The sequence below is a fragment of the Myxocyprinus asiaticus genome, chromosome 18 (assembly GCF_019703515.2).
Source record: "Myxocyprinus asiaticus isolate MX2 ecotype Aquarium Trade chromosome 18, UBuf_Myxa_2, whole genome shotgun sequence".
Taxonomy (NCBI): domain Eukaryota; kingdom Metazoa; phylum Chordata; class Actinopteri; order Cypriniformes; family Catostomidae; genus Myxocyprinus; species Myxocyprinus asiaticus.
In genome coordinates this window covers 22998216-23014550 of record NC_059361.1, presented here as the reverse complement: position 1 = coordinate 23014550, position 16335 = coordinate 22998216, and the positions used below count along the sequence as shown (strand labels likewise).

At 35.9% G+C, this 16335-nt stretch overlaps 1 protein-coding gene across 8 annotated transcripts in view; it reads left to right on the top strand.

Moving 5' to 3' along the window:
- The first annotated feature begins 1927 nt into the window (after positions 1–1927).
- Positions 1928–16335, top strand: part of LOC127455959 (myocyte-specific enhancer factor 2A-like) — a 152965-nt gene continuing 138557 nt past the window's right edge. For 4 of the 8 annotated variants that reach the window (XM_051724185.1, XM_051724182.1, XM_051724181.1 and 1 more), the window contains exon 1: positions 8585–9186. The gene's annotated coding sequence lies outside the window, so the exon portion shown is untranslated. Of the gene's footprint in view, positions 2192–8583; positions 9187–16335 lie in introns of those variants that run through there. The other 4 variants (XM_051724186.1, XM_051724184.1, XM_051724179.1 and 1 more) reach the window with 3 other exon arrangements.

The window sequence follows — 16335 nt, the reverse complement described above, 5'->3', positions numbered from 1 at the left end:
TCATTAAACTTGATTGCTCAAAGAAGTGCAAATAAAGATGCTCTTCAGCTACGCACATTCACACGTGCACGGAAAAAATATATGGATTGAACAGGATCCAACTTCATTAAAGGGAACACTAATCACCCTAATGCATGGTGACTTTACACAAAACAATTAATTACCGTAAAACAACATTGATAATACTAAAAAGAGCTAAACTCTCTATGAATTCTTAATAACAACTAATTAAATACCCCAATAAGTTTATTTTGATCAAACAAACATGCTTAAATTATTCAAGCACAACTGCTTATGAGTATTCCCCACAACCTTAATTCTGTACTTGATCGTATGAGTTAGTAGAACTTAAAATCTTAATTTAATCTAAATTAATCTTTTACCTCATGTATCACTCTGAGTTCACCTTATAATTTACATTTTGTGCTGTTCTCATTAATGCAAATTAAGTAAAGCTAAAAATGTTATAAATATGTAGGTTTCTGAGTAGAAGCTATTTATTTTCTTACGTTATGGTTTTTGAGCCAACTAATAGTTTTTGCAGTGATAGTGCAAATGTAATAAGCAGAATACATAGAGTAGATAGCAGCAATAAATTGTTGTAAAATCAATGAATGCAATCAACTGCACTACACAACAGGTGTATGTTTTTTTTGTTGTTTTTTTTGTTTGGTGCAGTTCAATTGTTGATTAATTTCATAAAGAATATAGTTATTCTTTTACTCTGATTGTAATACATGAATAACTTATTGTTTTCAGTGATTTAGGAAGTTCAGATCACACTCAACATTCGGTTGGATGACAGAATCTACCTTTGGCGAAATAATCCAATGCACAAGTCTGACAACTGGGAACTGTGGAAGATGAGAGAGAAATTTGAAGGTGTTTGGCTGGCTCTTCTAATTAGCCTATGATAATGATGCACTAATCAAGAATCTACTGTCAAAACAATGACCTTAAATGTGTTTATGAGTGCTATGAGCCTGTTGTTCAAAAATGACAAAGTTCAGGTAGGCAATCTAACCTGACTATGGTGCTGTTACAGTCTGTTATATGAGAGATATGATAAAATCCTTTATTAAATTGGTGGCAAGGTATCTCAGCGGTCTAGAGCTATTTGTGGTCTGGTACAATGTTGAAAATGTCAGCTGTCTTCTATTTGAGTATGTTTCATAAACCCTCTCTGGGTCTTTATGACCTATCAATACTAAACTTAAACTTCAGCTGGCAGAGCCAAATTATGAAATTCTTTTTTACTGGTTTATTTTGTCATTATAATATTGAACCTGAATCTTCCCGGCAATATACAACACAAGAAAGTAAGAAGAATTGAAATTGTACTATGATGTTGGCACTTCATGTCAATATGTCTTCTGTTAACAATTAAAATGAGACTTAAGCTGGTTTGCTGTCTGAACTGGTTTAAGCTGGTCTCCCAGCCTGGCCAAGGTGGTTTTTAGCTGGTCTACCAGCCTGTTGTTTAGCTGTTTGGCCAGCTGGTCTACCTGATCATCTGACAAATGCCCAATACTCCCCTACAATCGGGTAATAGACTTTGCCCAGCTAACCGGTTAAAGTTGGTTTAAGCTGTTTTCCATCATGGTTGGTTATTGGAGGAGAAGCTGACATAGCTTTATTATGATAAAACAAGATGTGATTTTGCATCCTTCTCTCATTCATCTCTTGTGAACCACCAGGGAATGTTGTTCTCCGATCAGAACTATTTTTATTAATAATAATATCACAATACAAATACACAATCATCACCCTCAGTATTGGTGAGTGACAGTGGCGGCTGTACACCACTCCTCTGAGCCAAGCCCTGTCACGTACACGCATGCCCAGTATGTCAGCGTCCATCTGGGATCCTACTCTTCAAACTTCTGTCGCCCAGCTCCCTTCCGGCAGAAAGACCCAGAGACGAGAGTGTGAAGTCAGGCCTCACAGGGGCAAGAAGAAAGCCGTCCAAAGCCAGCTGGTCTGGCTTTGAGGAAAGCAAGAGAGATAGAAAGGGAAAGAGAGAGAGAGAGAGAGAGAGAGAGAGAGAGAGAGAGAGAGAGAGAGAGAGAGACAGAAGAGTAAAGTAATGAAAGGACAATTAAGAAAGTAAGTGTTGCACATCTGAGAGAGACACTATAGGAAGTCCTCAGCAGCGGGTTCTGTAAAGGTGATGGTACACTTCAAGAAACAGGTAAGATACACAGCCATTCACAGAGGGGGAGGGGCAACAACAAAGAACTTGTATTGTTTACAAAATATTAACACATAGCATGACCTGAGTGCTTGTGGATGGTACAAGTAATGGACTAAAACAAGTGGAGAAATCGTACTAGAACAATATCAGATTGGATGATCTAAAAAAATGTTTTAGTATTTTGAGTATACAGTAATATTTCTGTGCCATTCATCCACTGCTCGTCCTGCTTCACATATAATGATATTAAATGTGTCTAATAGAGCTCTGATATCTGATAATACATGCAAAGATGAATTCTGCATTTCATAAAAACAAGTACACTCTACTTACTGGGCAAATTTTCAGTTACAGCTAATTAAATACTAAATTGCTTGGAAGAAGAATAAAATGTTGTGTCTCTTTCTAATCTCTAGACCACAGGTGGCTGGGTGTGCAGTGTGGTTTCTTAGGGTTCTGGTGCCAATGGGTGTTTGCACAGTGGATCCAGAGTATGTGCCTAGCCCTAATGGGACTATTTTTATATATAGCTCCAGCTTTACAAGGCTTCAAATAGAATTTGAAAAAAATGAGAAGTCACAGAGGGCACATAATTTGGGATTTCATCAATAACGATAGCCATTTACCAGGGATTAGTTACAAAAAGTGATAGAACAGATTAGATACTGTTCTATCTTTTGGAACAAGAAAATACAATGTACTTTACAAAGGCATATGAGCAAGTTGTTGAACTTAACATGGTGTTGAATTTTGATCATGCTAGTGTAGCTAAATGCAATATAAGGTTTTACCTTTTGCCACTTTAACCATAGAATGCATATGTAACTTCATCCCTCTAAAATGCTTAAAGGAATGTTCCGGGTTCAATACAAGTTAAAGGAATAGTTCACCCAAAAATGAAAATTTGCTGATAATTTACTCACCCTCAGGCCATCCAAGATATATCTGAGTTTCTTTCTTCATCAAAACAGAATTTAGGACTTTTAGGATTTCATTTCAGGCCTCCTCCTCTAAACAATGCAAGTGAATGTCCTCCATTTTTTGATGGTCCAAAATGCATATTTAGGGTGCATCAAAATAATCCGGGAAGTCGGGAAGTCAGGAAGTCAGGAAGCGCGTCATTGTTTACAAGAGAAACTTGTGCTGTTCACAAACCAAAACAGTCCAAAACAATTTCAAAACAATATAAAATTTCCAAATAATAATAATAAAAAAACAATGTAAACAATGACGCACTTCCTGACTCCTCCTCCACGTGACGCGTGACCTCATGAGCGCACGTCACAGAGATGTACGGAAGCGAACATTTGTAGTTAAAAAGTATATAAGTATTGTTTTGTTTCTAAATATAATCAATATTTTGCATAGAGAAAAACTTTATTTGTCGATATGCATTTTGGACAGTCAAAAAATGGAGTACATTCACTTGCATTGTTTAGAGGAGGAGGCCTGAAATGAAATCCTAAAAGTCTTCAATTCTGTTTTGATGAAGAAAGAAACTCAGATATATCTTGGATGGCCTGAGGGTGAGTACATTTTCAGCAAATTTTCATTTTTGTGTGAACTATTCCTTTAAGGCTGTTAAGCTAAATCGATAGCATTTGTGGCATAACGTTGATTACCACAAAAATTTATTTCCACTCATTCCTCCTTTTCTTTAAAAAAAAAAAAATCAAAAATCGAGGTTACAGTGAGGTCCTTACAATGGAAGTGAATGGGGACAAAAAAGGGAACGTGGCCAATTTTTGGAAGGTTTAAATCACTGATATATATATATATATATATATATATATATATATATATATATATATATATATATATATATATTTATCTGCACCGCCATAATGCTATGCCCAAACATTCTGATGTCCCTAATGACTTTATAGAAAATCATCTAAGTTCAGCGAGTAAACATTAGTCATTCAATCACTGATTTTATATTTGAAATCTGCATGTACATCCCTACAACGCAAATGCTATATACATGTAATGATTTATTTAAAGTCTGTAATTTTTCCTTTTTCTTGAAAGCCCGAGTGAGTTATGTATATCTACTATATATCAAACAGTATCCACCTCTCACAAACTTCATCAGCGAACAGATCAGCTGAATGTAAACAAGTTAACTGAAACTGAGGTAAGATACAAACAGACATTTTCAGACTTATTTATTGTGATAACTGAAGTGTTTCTTCAGAGTTACTTGTTTTATGTTTTAATCAAAAAGTGCCTTGTTCTCACGGTCACTGGAATAAGAGCACGCTCTCTCCTTTTATCACACACAGCGGGTGCACTGAGATTGAGGGAGAGACACACAAAGCAAAGCTGGTTAAAATTAAACTGATATGGGTTTGACTGGAGGACAATGAATTAAACTGACTACAGAGAGCACATCACTATGAAAACAAGCAAATCCTGGGCATTTAAGGCAATTTAGAAATCCTGGTCTGACTTTTTTAAAGTCCCTTTCGGGGGTAAGGACGTGTTGTCACACTAAACAAGCAGATATTACAGCTTTTCCTACATACATTACAACTTGTGGACAGTGTTCCCGCTTCCTTTGGTGATTGTTGTGCTGCACTGATAGACAGAACACTGGGGCAGGTGAATGCTCTGACATCGCGATCCGCATATATCTTCTCCCTCGTAACAAATATTATCCATAACAAGCTAATTAAACATTATTGTCACAAGAGGGAGAATTGCAACTGTCGTATACACAGGTCGGAGACGGTGAAACTGGGGTGTTTTCGCCTGTCAGTCATTGATGCTCTATTAGAGTTTGGGCATACCAAGATGGCCGCTCGAACACTTCCAGTGGCTTCACCTCCTGCTGGCAGTTTAATGTTGCATCAGCGATCCACGGTATATATATATCAGTGGTTTAAATACAGAAATGTGAAGCTTATAATTTTATAAAGCACTTGCATTAATTCTTCTGTTAAAACTTGTGCATTATTTGAGCTATAAAGTTGTTTAAATTGTCATTTTTACAGTCATTTTAGGGTTTGTTGACATTAAATCATCATGGTAATGAAGTTGTAAAATTGTCTTTTTTCAGAAAATGTTTATATGTGATTTTATCACACTAAAATTATGTTTATACACATACCCTTTATGTCATTTGGTTACACTTTTGAAAAAGTGAGTATTTTAATGTTAAAAAATTGGCCCCCATTCCCTTCCATTGTTTGGGCCTCACTGGAATCTCATCATGAGTCAAAATTATTTTTTATAGTAATCAACATTATGCCACAAATGCTTTCGATTGAGCTTAACTTGTATTTAACCCAGAACATTCCTTTAATGTGCGTCAAAGAAGATTTACCCATGGTAAATCTGGATGCTTATTCTTTATAAATCGACTTTTTTTTTTTTTTAAGAAAATTTTAAATGTAATAATAATTGTATTAATAGTTTAAATTTTAAATGGTTGATATATATATATATATATATATATATATATATATATATATATATATATATATATATATATATAATTATTTTTATTTATTTTTTTATTCTGAAGAGTTTCAGACACTTTGAAAATGTAGAAGGAGTTTTAAGAGACAGCTAAAAAAAAACTGTAAAACAAAAATATGTGCAATTTCCATGTTTGGTGATAAAATATGAAATGTCACAACAACTCTACTCACACAAACACACATACACTGGTCAGCCACAACATTAAAACCACCTGCCTAATATTGTGTAGGTTCCCCTCGTACCACCAAATTAGCGCCAACCTGCATCTCAGAATAGCATTCTGAGATGCTATTCTTCTCACCAAAGTAGTTATCTAAGTTATCGTAAACTTTGTCAGTTCAAACCAGTCTGGCCATTCTCTGCTGACCTCTCTCATCAACAAGGCATTTCCGTCCACAGAACTGCTGCTCACTGACACCAACAATCATCCACACATTTATCTAATCAGCCAATCATGTGGCAGCAGTGCAGTGCATAAATTAAGCAGATACGGGTCAGGAGCTTCAGTGTATGTTCATATCAACCATCAGTTTGGGGGAAAAATGTGATCTCGGTGATTTGGACCCTGGCATGATTGTTGGTGCCAGATGGGCTGGTTTGAGTATTTCTGTAACTGCTGATCTCGTGGGATTTTCACATACAACAGTCTCTAGAATTTATTCCGAATGGTGCTAAAAACAAAAAACATCCAGTGAGCAGCAGTTCTGCAGATGGAAACGCCTTGTTTGTGAGAGAGGTCAACAGAGAATAGCCAGACTGGTTTGAACTGACAAAGTCTATGGTAACTCTGATAACTGCTCTGTACAATTGTGGTGAGAAGAATAAAATGACAACCTTATGTACTCTATATTGCTGTATGAAACTTTATATATTTATTTATATATATTCTATATTTCTCAGTGTAGCTATGTTTGTTGTGCAGAGTGGTAAGGGGTACTGAAGAAAGAAAAGTCACAAGTTTAAACATTAACATTAATTAATTTAGCAGATGCTTATTTCCAAAGCCACTTACAAATGAGGAATACAACAGAAGCAATTCCTCCCTGGGAGGCAGTAATAAGATAAGTGCTGTAATACAAAGTTGCAAATTGCTCAGAGAAACACAAGTAGAAGAAGGTGAGAAAGAGTGGTGAGATATATATATATATATATATATATATATATACAGTATATATAATTTATTTATTTATTTTAAGAAAAAAGAAGAGTTGCATTGGTCATTGGGTTAAGTGCTCGCAAAAGAGAAGTGTCTTTAGATGTTTCTTGAAGGTGGCTAAAGAATCAGCTGCTCGGCTGGGGTTCGACAGGTAAAACACACTAAGAAGTTGTTTAGGAGCTATTACCACTGTGCCCTTGCTATGAACTAGTCATCTAAACCTCAGTATAGGAGCTGGAGTTGCAGACCAAAAGACCGCTTAATCTAAAAATGATGTCTTAAAAGTAGATGCTGGGTCATTTTTGACCCACAGATATATGTTCTAGTGCTATTTAAACAAAATAAAAGCAGATGCTGAAACGTATTTAACCTGGACTATTTTTTTTCTTCTTCTATTGATTACACGCAATAACAAAACCTGTCCATTGTATTTGTGGATTACACTAAAGCATGAGGCAGGAAAAGGAAAGTTACTTCATGAAAACAAAACTCCATGGCTTTGTCCTGCCTAAAGTTTGTAATGAAGTCAAACTACCTACAATCTGTTTAAAACAGTCACAGATAAATAATTTTCAAGAAACATTCAATCATGTATACCATAGAACATTAGTAACAAATTGATGTATTTTGTCAATGTATATGAAATTGTATATAGGCACTTTTTGACAAACCTTGGCCAGTGGCTTTTCATATTGAACTGATATCAGTCAATTTTATCTTAACTTATGGCAATGATATACAGTAATACAATTTATCTAATAAATATAAGCATAGGTCAACCTGTTTCACATCCTTCAAAAACAAAAATAAATATTGTTCCAGTAAATATGCTATTAAACTATGTAAGCAAACTACAGAGTTTACTGTATGTTGATAGCAAAGAACAGGGAGGAAAAATCTGAACTTCTTATTTATTCTTTATTTATGGCAGTGAAGTCAAAATCTATTTGATAAAAGCAGCTGCAAAAATGTGTTTGTAGCCTATATTTTAAAACAAATATAGTGTCTACTGTAGGCTGACAATTTTAAATAAATATTTAGCCTGTTGTGACCATCCATCATCCTAGTTGTGTAGCAAAGGATTGCTTAAAATATATTTTAAAAAATGTGTTGACATGTTGACAGTGCATGGTGCATTTTCTAAACAGTTTGTCCAAGTAATCACCTGGAGAAATATTCTGTACCATTACACCACTTTAGAAGTGAAACTGAACTGCAGATCTTTCAGAAAGTTGTTAAATTGGTCAGAGCTGTGGTGCAGTGCATACATTTGCCAGATGTTGGCTCACAGTGACCTAAAAGTCATAAAAGAATGACAGTCACAATGTAGTTTAGATATAAAATGGGCCTTATACAAACACATTATATAAATGTAAATAAAAAGCCATTTTTAAAGCACCATAAATGAGTGTGATAGTTATTTTTCACATTTGTCTTTCTTTGATTTGGATATGCATAAAATTCTGTGAAACTGTCACTCCTTTGATATCCTGCATGTCCCATTTCCATTTGATAAAACAGTGGTAAGACCATTTCACTTTAAGTCCCGGCAAAAACAACTCATGTTCAGTACCACACCTCTTTCACAGATCCTACTTACACGTGACACTGACACATGCAACGTAAAACGCAGCTAGACCCCTTTCTCTGATTGGTCGCTGGCAAACCGCTGAGGTATGCAATTGGATACGAAACGCGTCACTTTAAAATCACTGACACTATTGTTACTGTTGTTTTATAGAACTTACGTCAAACGTCTAAGGTAGTGGCATTCTAACGACCGTAATAAATATGAAACGTGCTCTTTAGAAAACGGGCTCATAACCCACAATCGTTACAGCAGGGGACTTTACCCAACAGTGACGTCTTTCTGAACTTTTCGCGGCAGTGCTTTAAATATCACTTCCTTGATGACTATTCACTTTGTTTCCTCGCTTTCTCTAACTGTAAAACACGGTGATGTCATGATGTGGAACCGTTTCCTCTCCTTCTCTCCTCAAGAGTCGCGCGCTCACTCACTTTGCTGCCTTTGCCGGTTTTTTTTTTTTTTACCATATTTGAGTCGTAGTTTTTTAGTTTTTCTCATTTGTTTTTAAACTGGAGATGAGACACGAGTAGAGTAGGAGGAGGATAAGGAGGCGGCTGACTTTGACTACGTCAAGTTTTCGTCAGAAAGGAGGAGGAGCTTATTGTGCCCTGACAAGAGCCACTGCTGCCTCTTCTGAGTTTGTCAGCTCAGCTCCCGAAAATAGAAGCCGTGTGTCAATGTGACTGAAAATACACAGTGTATCCACGGGAATCACTGATACACAGTATCTATATACAGCGAGGGGGACCGCGAAGAAAAAAGGTGAGTCGCAAAAATAGCAACAATGTTACACAGTAGCGGAGTCTGAGAGAGGGAGAGAGAATGAGAGAGAGAGAGCGAGAGAGAGAGCCCTCCTGAGGGATTTGTGAAGTGAGACAGGAGAAGTACATATTAAAAGCTGTACAATTCGTGGAGTGTGTGAAGATGTTTGCTATATGTGTCTCAATAGACGGCAACATGGATGGATGGATGGATTGTTTGTTGTTGAGTCGCGAGCTTCAGAGTGAAGGACAACAGTGTTTTTCGTGCTCGTGCGCGGGGGTTCAGTCCACTTTGACACTTGGCAAATGCTGAGCTGTAGTCTCCAATCTGTCGATGAAGTTGGTCTTTATTCTTTCTTTTTAGGGCGGTGTAGAAAATCCCTGAAGGGGCGTTTAAAAGTGGACTGATATAGTGAGACATTTAAAGTTTCAAAGTAGAAATGTGTGGGCACTAAACTTTCTAAACCGTTCAGTTTTAGCTTCTGAGTTTTGAGGCGTCAGTGGTTGAAGAGGGCCACCTGTCCCCCTTCAGAGAACTTCAGTCTCTCGCGTTCCTGAAGTTCTGAACCCGACAGGTGCTGCAGGCCAGCGTGACATAACATTTCTGGACTGAGTTACTGAAGACTCTGGTTAAAGTTGAAGGAAATATATTTAATTCTATTATATGACTTTATTTTTTTCTGGACGGAACAGTTGTTCATAGTTGCAAAGCAGCACGGGCGCCTAGATATTCACTTATTGTATTTCTGACTATTTATTCGTTATAAATTGGAATTAAGGTTTTAAGACACATTACTACAGACCTCCAAAGCACGTTCGACCTCTCGTGATTATTTATTTAGCCTTTTGCTGTCGCACTGTTACATACGACTTAATATGCTTAACTTTTCTGTTTGAAATCTAGATGGTGCTGGTCTCTTACGGAGCTTTGAATAGCTGACAGGAACAGCACAAAGTGTCTCAGTGGTTTATTGCAGTCTCTCATGCTGTATGTTAGTGAAATGAAAACAGTTTGACACGTGTAAATTGATGTCCTCAATAACGTCGTAATAAGATTTTAATTTGACTTGATTTAATGTTATTCGTGATGTCATGCTGTCTTTTTACAAACTAGTGAGAGGTCTAGCTATTGTGTGGTACATGGCTGTGACTCATTTACAAGGTCATTAAAGATATTAAATTAAATGTAATTTCATTTTCATTTCTGCTATCTTCAGTTAGTATTGTTAACCAACAATGGGGCCATTGCCTGTTGTCATGCACTGAAAAAAAGAAAATGTGTTTCTTTGATACGAAATTAAAATGTCGGCTCTACTCAAATACTTTGTGAAGTGAAAACCTAAATTAATTTTGTAGCGAAAACCTAAATTAATTGTGTAGTGAAAATGAACTGAGTTAACCTAACTTAAACTTGATCTGTTCTAATAACTCTTTTGAAACTCGCAGCATGTTACTAGCTAGCAACAAACACTAGCATATATATATATATATATATATATATATATATATATATATATATATATATATATATATATAAAACAAGTATGGTGCTGCTGAGAGTTTACAGATCCCCAATCAGTCATTATACTAATGATCCCTCAGTATTTGCTTCATGAGAAAAGCAGAACACATTTTATTTTCAATAGTAACATACACAACCTCAGTTTAACATTAGCTCCACACTTCTCCACAATGGTAACCTCAAAAAAAAAAAAAAATAAAATAAATAAATAAATAAAAAATTCAACATGACAGAAACTCCTCTAAATCCCAACAAAACAGAACATTAAACACTAACAAATCTCCTACTTGTTTTCATTTAGCATAGAAATACATTCAAATACTTAATTTTAAAATGTACTCTCCCAATCCATTCTCATCCAATGGGAACTGGAAATCCCCTGCCCGGCTTCAGCAATACATTGATGCAACAACAAATATTATTCACATTGTCCCAACACAATTGGATTAAGTGAACATAGATGGATTGTACACAATGAAATCAAGCTGAGAGCAAATGCTAAAGAATTGTGTTGCATTAGCTCATTTTAAATAAGTTAATTGAGCATGCAATAAAAATCACGTTGCGTAAACAACATCCATTAGAAGTCTGAATCCATTTGAACATTTCATAGCAATGTGATCATATCACTTTTTGATAACTTTGTTGAAAATCACTTGGACTTTACGCAATATTATTATGTCAAACATAAATGTGTTAAGTTGATCTGAAGTGTTCTTGTTTAGTATTTTCAATAGAGCTGCTTTCCCTTTTTTTCATTGTGTCTTCAGAAAAATTAAAACATAATCTCATACATTCTCACTTTATGCTATTTAAATACTGATTAGTTTAATACAACCCCAATTCCGAAAAATTGGGACAGTATGAAAAATGCTAATTAAAACAAAAAGGAGTGATTTGTAAATTATTTTCACCCTTTGTTAAATTGAAAACAATACAACTACACATAATATGATGTTTTACCTTGTGAATTTCATTTTTTTTTTTCTCTAAATGTACAGTAATTTCAAATCAGACGATTGCGACATGCTCCAAAAAAGTTGAGACAGGGGCAATTTAAGACTATTAACAATTTGATGAGTTGAAATAACAAGGCAATGTGAAACAGGAGATGATAAACAGGTGAGGCAATCATGTCATAGTATAAAAGGAGCCTCCAAAAACAGCCTAGACCTTCAAGAGCAAGGATCATTCGAGACTTGTCAATTTGCCAACAGATGCTTCAGCAAATAATCCAGCACTTTGAGAACAATGTTCCCCAAAGACAAATTGGAATTCGTGTGATCTCTGATCCCTCAGACGTCACTGTCTTAAAAAATATCATTCATCTGTAATAGATATCATGAACATGGGCTTGGGTTAACTTTAGTAAACCTTTGTTAGTCAACACCACTCACCGCTGCATCCACAGATGAAAGTTAAGACTTTGCTATGCAAAGCAAAAGCCCTACATCAACACTGTCCAGAAGTGCTGCCGACTTCTCTGGTCTCGGTATCATCTTAGATGGAAAGTAGTACAGTGGAACTGTGTTTTTTGGCCGAAGAGTCCACATTTCAAATAGTTTTTGAAAAACACAGCCGTCGTGTTCTCTGGGACAAAGAGGAAAAGGGCCATCCAAGCTGTTATTAGCATCAGGTCCAGCCAGTGTCTGTATGGGCCAGGGGTGTGTCAGTGCCCATGGCATGGGTTACTCGCACATCTGTGAGAACTCCATGAATGTAGACAGATATGTACAAATTTTGGAGCAGCATATACTGCCATCCAGCACCACAGTGGTTAACACTGTCCCAACTTTTTTGGAGCGTATTGCAATCATCTGATTTGAAATGACTGTACATTTTCAAAAAACTATGAAATTCACAAGGAAAAACATCATATAATGTGTAGCTGTAGAGCTTTCAATATAGCAAAGGGTGATTATAATTTACAGATCGCTCATTTTTGTTTTTATTAGCCTTTTTCACACTGTCCCAACTTTTTCAGAATTGGGGTAGTACATTTTAATGCATAATTTGATATTTGTCTTAGAAATGCTTGTTTAAAACACTGATTTCAATTTGATACAATTTCAATATGTACTTTGGTTTTCTGTGCAGAAAAATGCACGATCAAATTAGCTTGTGCTTTAAAATAATACCTTGAAACAAATGTTTTATTATAAGTACAGCTTGATTTTTTCTTTTTTGTAATATGTGTCCTCTCAGAGCAGAGCATCTGACTTTGAAATGCCCAGCCTAATCATACACAGGCAAAAAAGTACTTGTGCTTGTAAGATTACACATGCCTCTGTAAATGGCCCTGTACCCTGCCATTTAGTTATCAGTAAAGTGCCTTTGACTCGCCATGATGACTCTCCTTAAACTTGATATGTCATTTTGACTTTCACAAAATGTGTCGATAATACATATTTTACATTGATGAAGAAAAATTAATGAAACAGCATACAAAGTATGACATGTTGTCTTGACCTGTTGTCAAAGGATGAATGGGGCTGTGTTCTTAAGGTTTCTCATTGCTTGTGTCTGACTAGCTTTATAATTACAAGCCACATGAGGCAGGCAATCAAGTCATTGTACATCATCATGAAAATGACCTCAGGAAGCATGTTTGCCTTTCCCACTGATTGTTTGGCCTTTTAGAGGCTTACAACCAATGGTCAAGGGTCCAGCACGCATTAGTTACATGATTGGTTCAATATTTCAAGCTGCTCTAAAAGAGATGGTATAATTGAAAATGAAGTGTTTTGTTTTGTTCCAAAATGGAAAAAAACAAAACAATGTTTTTTGTGCACAAGTGCTTGTTTTTGATTTGGGCTGGAGCAGATGTATTTGATGTGTCCGGGCATGACATTCAAAGTAAACAAGAAGAAAAATCTAGATAAAAATCAAAGCTTTATAATTTCACAAGCTAACATGAAATGTGTGTTTGTGAAGGACAGGGAATTATTCAGTCTTGGTGTTAGAATAGATTTTGTTTAATTATTTGATCCCTCTGCACTCTGACTGAGATATTAGCTTATGAACTGTACGTACAGTACACACTGAATAAGTTTATGGTATGAGCCGCAGTTTTAAATGTTAAAATAAGTTATCTTAATTAAATTTGTTTTACAGCCTTCATTTTCATCTATAGTGAATTGGAAAGAAATCATATTTCAGTCAAGCCTTAAAGGCCATCACCTTTCCCCCCACCATCTGGCCTGCTATTTGACTTCATTATAGTTTAAAAAGCCCAGACTAAAACAGAGTCAGCACTGAAAACATGCTGAAACTCAATAGCTTTCTATTTACACTCTCGACAATGAATTAGTCAGCGAAGGAATTCTTTTAACATTCTGAATGTTTCTGTTCAAATCAGATCATATCCAATAAAGTGACACTTTTGAAATAGCCTAGTGTCTTGTTGTGTTCTGATAATAAAGCATCTTTTTAATAAAGCAACATAAACGGATTGTTTATAGTGTACCTTTATCTCTGTATGTTATGCAGGATTGTCAATTTTACACAACTAAGTCTATGCTTGGAGATTTATGAGTGCAGCAGTGCCATTTATGGTACAGACATCCTGGCACGAGTGTAAAGGGAAGCCTGTGTATTAAGTATCTATTTATTCTTTAGTATTTTTTTGTTTCTTTCATTGGTTGCATTTACATCACTTTCCCATTCGGCCCCAGTCACTGCTAATGCAGTTAAATTAAGTCTCCTCATTTCTCTATTAGGATCTAGACCTAATATGTTTCCCAGATTGGACCCCAACAACACTGGAACATACACTCACTGAGCACTTCATAAGGAAAACTATGGTCCTAATAGAGTTCCCGACGTGGTCTTCTGTTGTTGTAGCCCATCTGCCTCATGGAACGATGTGTTGTGGATTCTGAAATGCTGTTCTGCACATCACAATTGTACAGAGTACTTATCTGAGTTACCGTAGCCTTTCTGTCAGCTCGGACCAGTCTGGCCATTCTCTGTTGACCTCTCTCATCAACAAGGCATTTCTGTCTGCAGAACTGCTGCTCACTGGAAGTTTTTTGTTTTTGGCACCATTCTTAGTAAACTCTAGAAATTGTTATGCGTGAAAATACCAGGGTCTGGTTGCACCAACTATACGTACATTACAACTTAGCTTAGTTGTGGCGTAAATGTGCACTAAGTCACAATTTATGCACTACTAAATATTTGAGCATTGCACTGTTAAATTTAGGTAGGACTAACCCTACCTATAAACTAAGTATTTACGGCAGCCTCCGATCAGGAGTAACTGATGGAATAAAAAAGCAGACTCATTTAATGACATCAATGAGCTCATGTTTTGCGTGACAGGCTTCAATCCTTTCCACATATATGATGATGTTGGCATTTACATTTACGAGAGAGAGAAATTTTTTTTACTTTTAAGTAGGGATGCACCGATCCGATACCTTGATCGGTATCGGCTCCGATACTGAAGCTTTTAAACAGAGCGGGTATCGGTCCGACAAGCCCGATCCAAATCCGATACTGTGTGTTAGTCATATTCGTTACTGTCAAGCTCAAAAAAATTGCATAAAAGAACCATAAAAACACAATTAAAGTAGTTAATATGACTTGTGCATTTTATTCAAAGCCACTTGAAGACGTGCAATAGCTCTGTGAGTCACAAAAGGCTGTGTTTAATAAGTAAATATATAAAATGCATGTGCAGCCCCAGCACGTCAGTGAATGGCACTGCTCTGTTTACACACACACTCGCAGCTATTTTTAGCCTTCATGCGGTGCGCAATATTTAAGCGCTACTCACGAACAACATCTCAGATGTAGATGCTTAGTAGTTCGGTTCACTTATAATATGAATTTAGAATGGCACTGGAGGGGCTTTTTTACCAGAATTTGAATAAGAAGCTAATTAAACTACTGTGAACTTGCCTACAAACAGACACATACAGGACTTCCTGGAGAGTTCAGAATGTCATAATAAAAGCGTGAGGGTTTAAAAGTTTAAAAATGCACGATTGAGATATATTACTATATATTACTATTATATTATTATTATTATTATTATTATTATCTTTTGTTTACAAATTATAATCATATTTAAGTTGAATGGGTTCCAAAAAATAACTGAGTGAATGAAAAGTGGACTGATATCTTACAACTAAATTGAACAAAAAAGAGATCTGAATCCTTTAAAGTCCAGATGCAAGTTGAAACATTTTTTTGGGAAAAAAAAAAAAAAAACACTAGTTTCTATTCTACTGAAGACTTGAAGACTGGAAATACTGTTAATTTTGCTGCTACATTATCCAGTATACTAGTTAACAATAAAGTTTTTCTTAATAAGCTATACATTTATATTGAATTAATGTGTAGTTAGAGGATTGCATTTCTTTACATATTAAAGAGCACACCCAATTAGTTCCACACAATAATGTAAAGGTATTCTAAACTGATTATGCAAAAAAAACAACAACACTGGTATCGGATCGGTATCGGCCGATACTGAGATTTCCGATATCGGAATCGGATTGGATGTGGTATCGGTGCATTCCTACTTTTAAGTAGAGCCTGACCGATATGGGATTTTTGAGACGATACAGATTTTAGAGTGGGAAATTCACTGATTACCGATATGGTGGCCGATATAGTTAA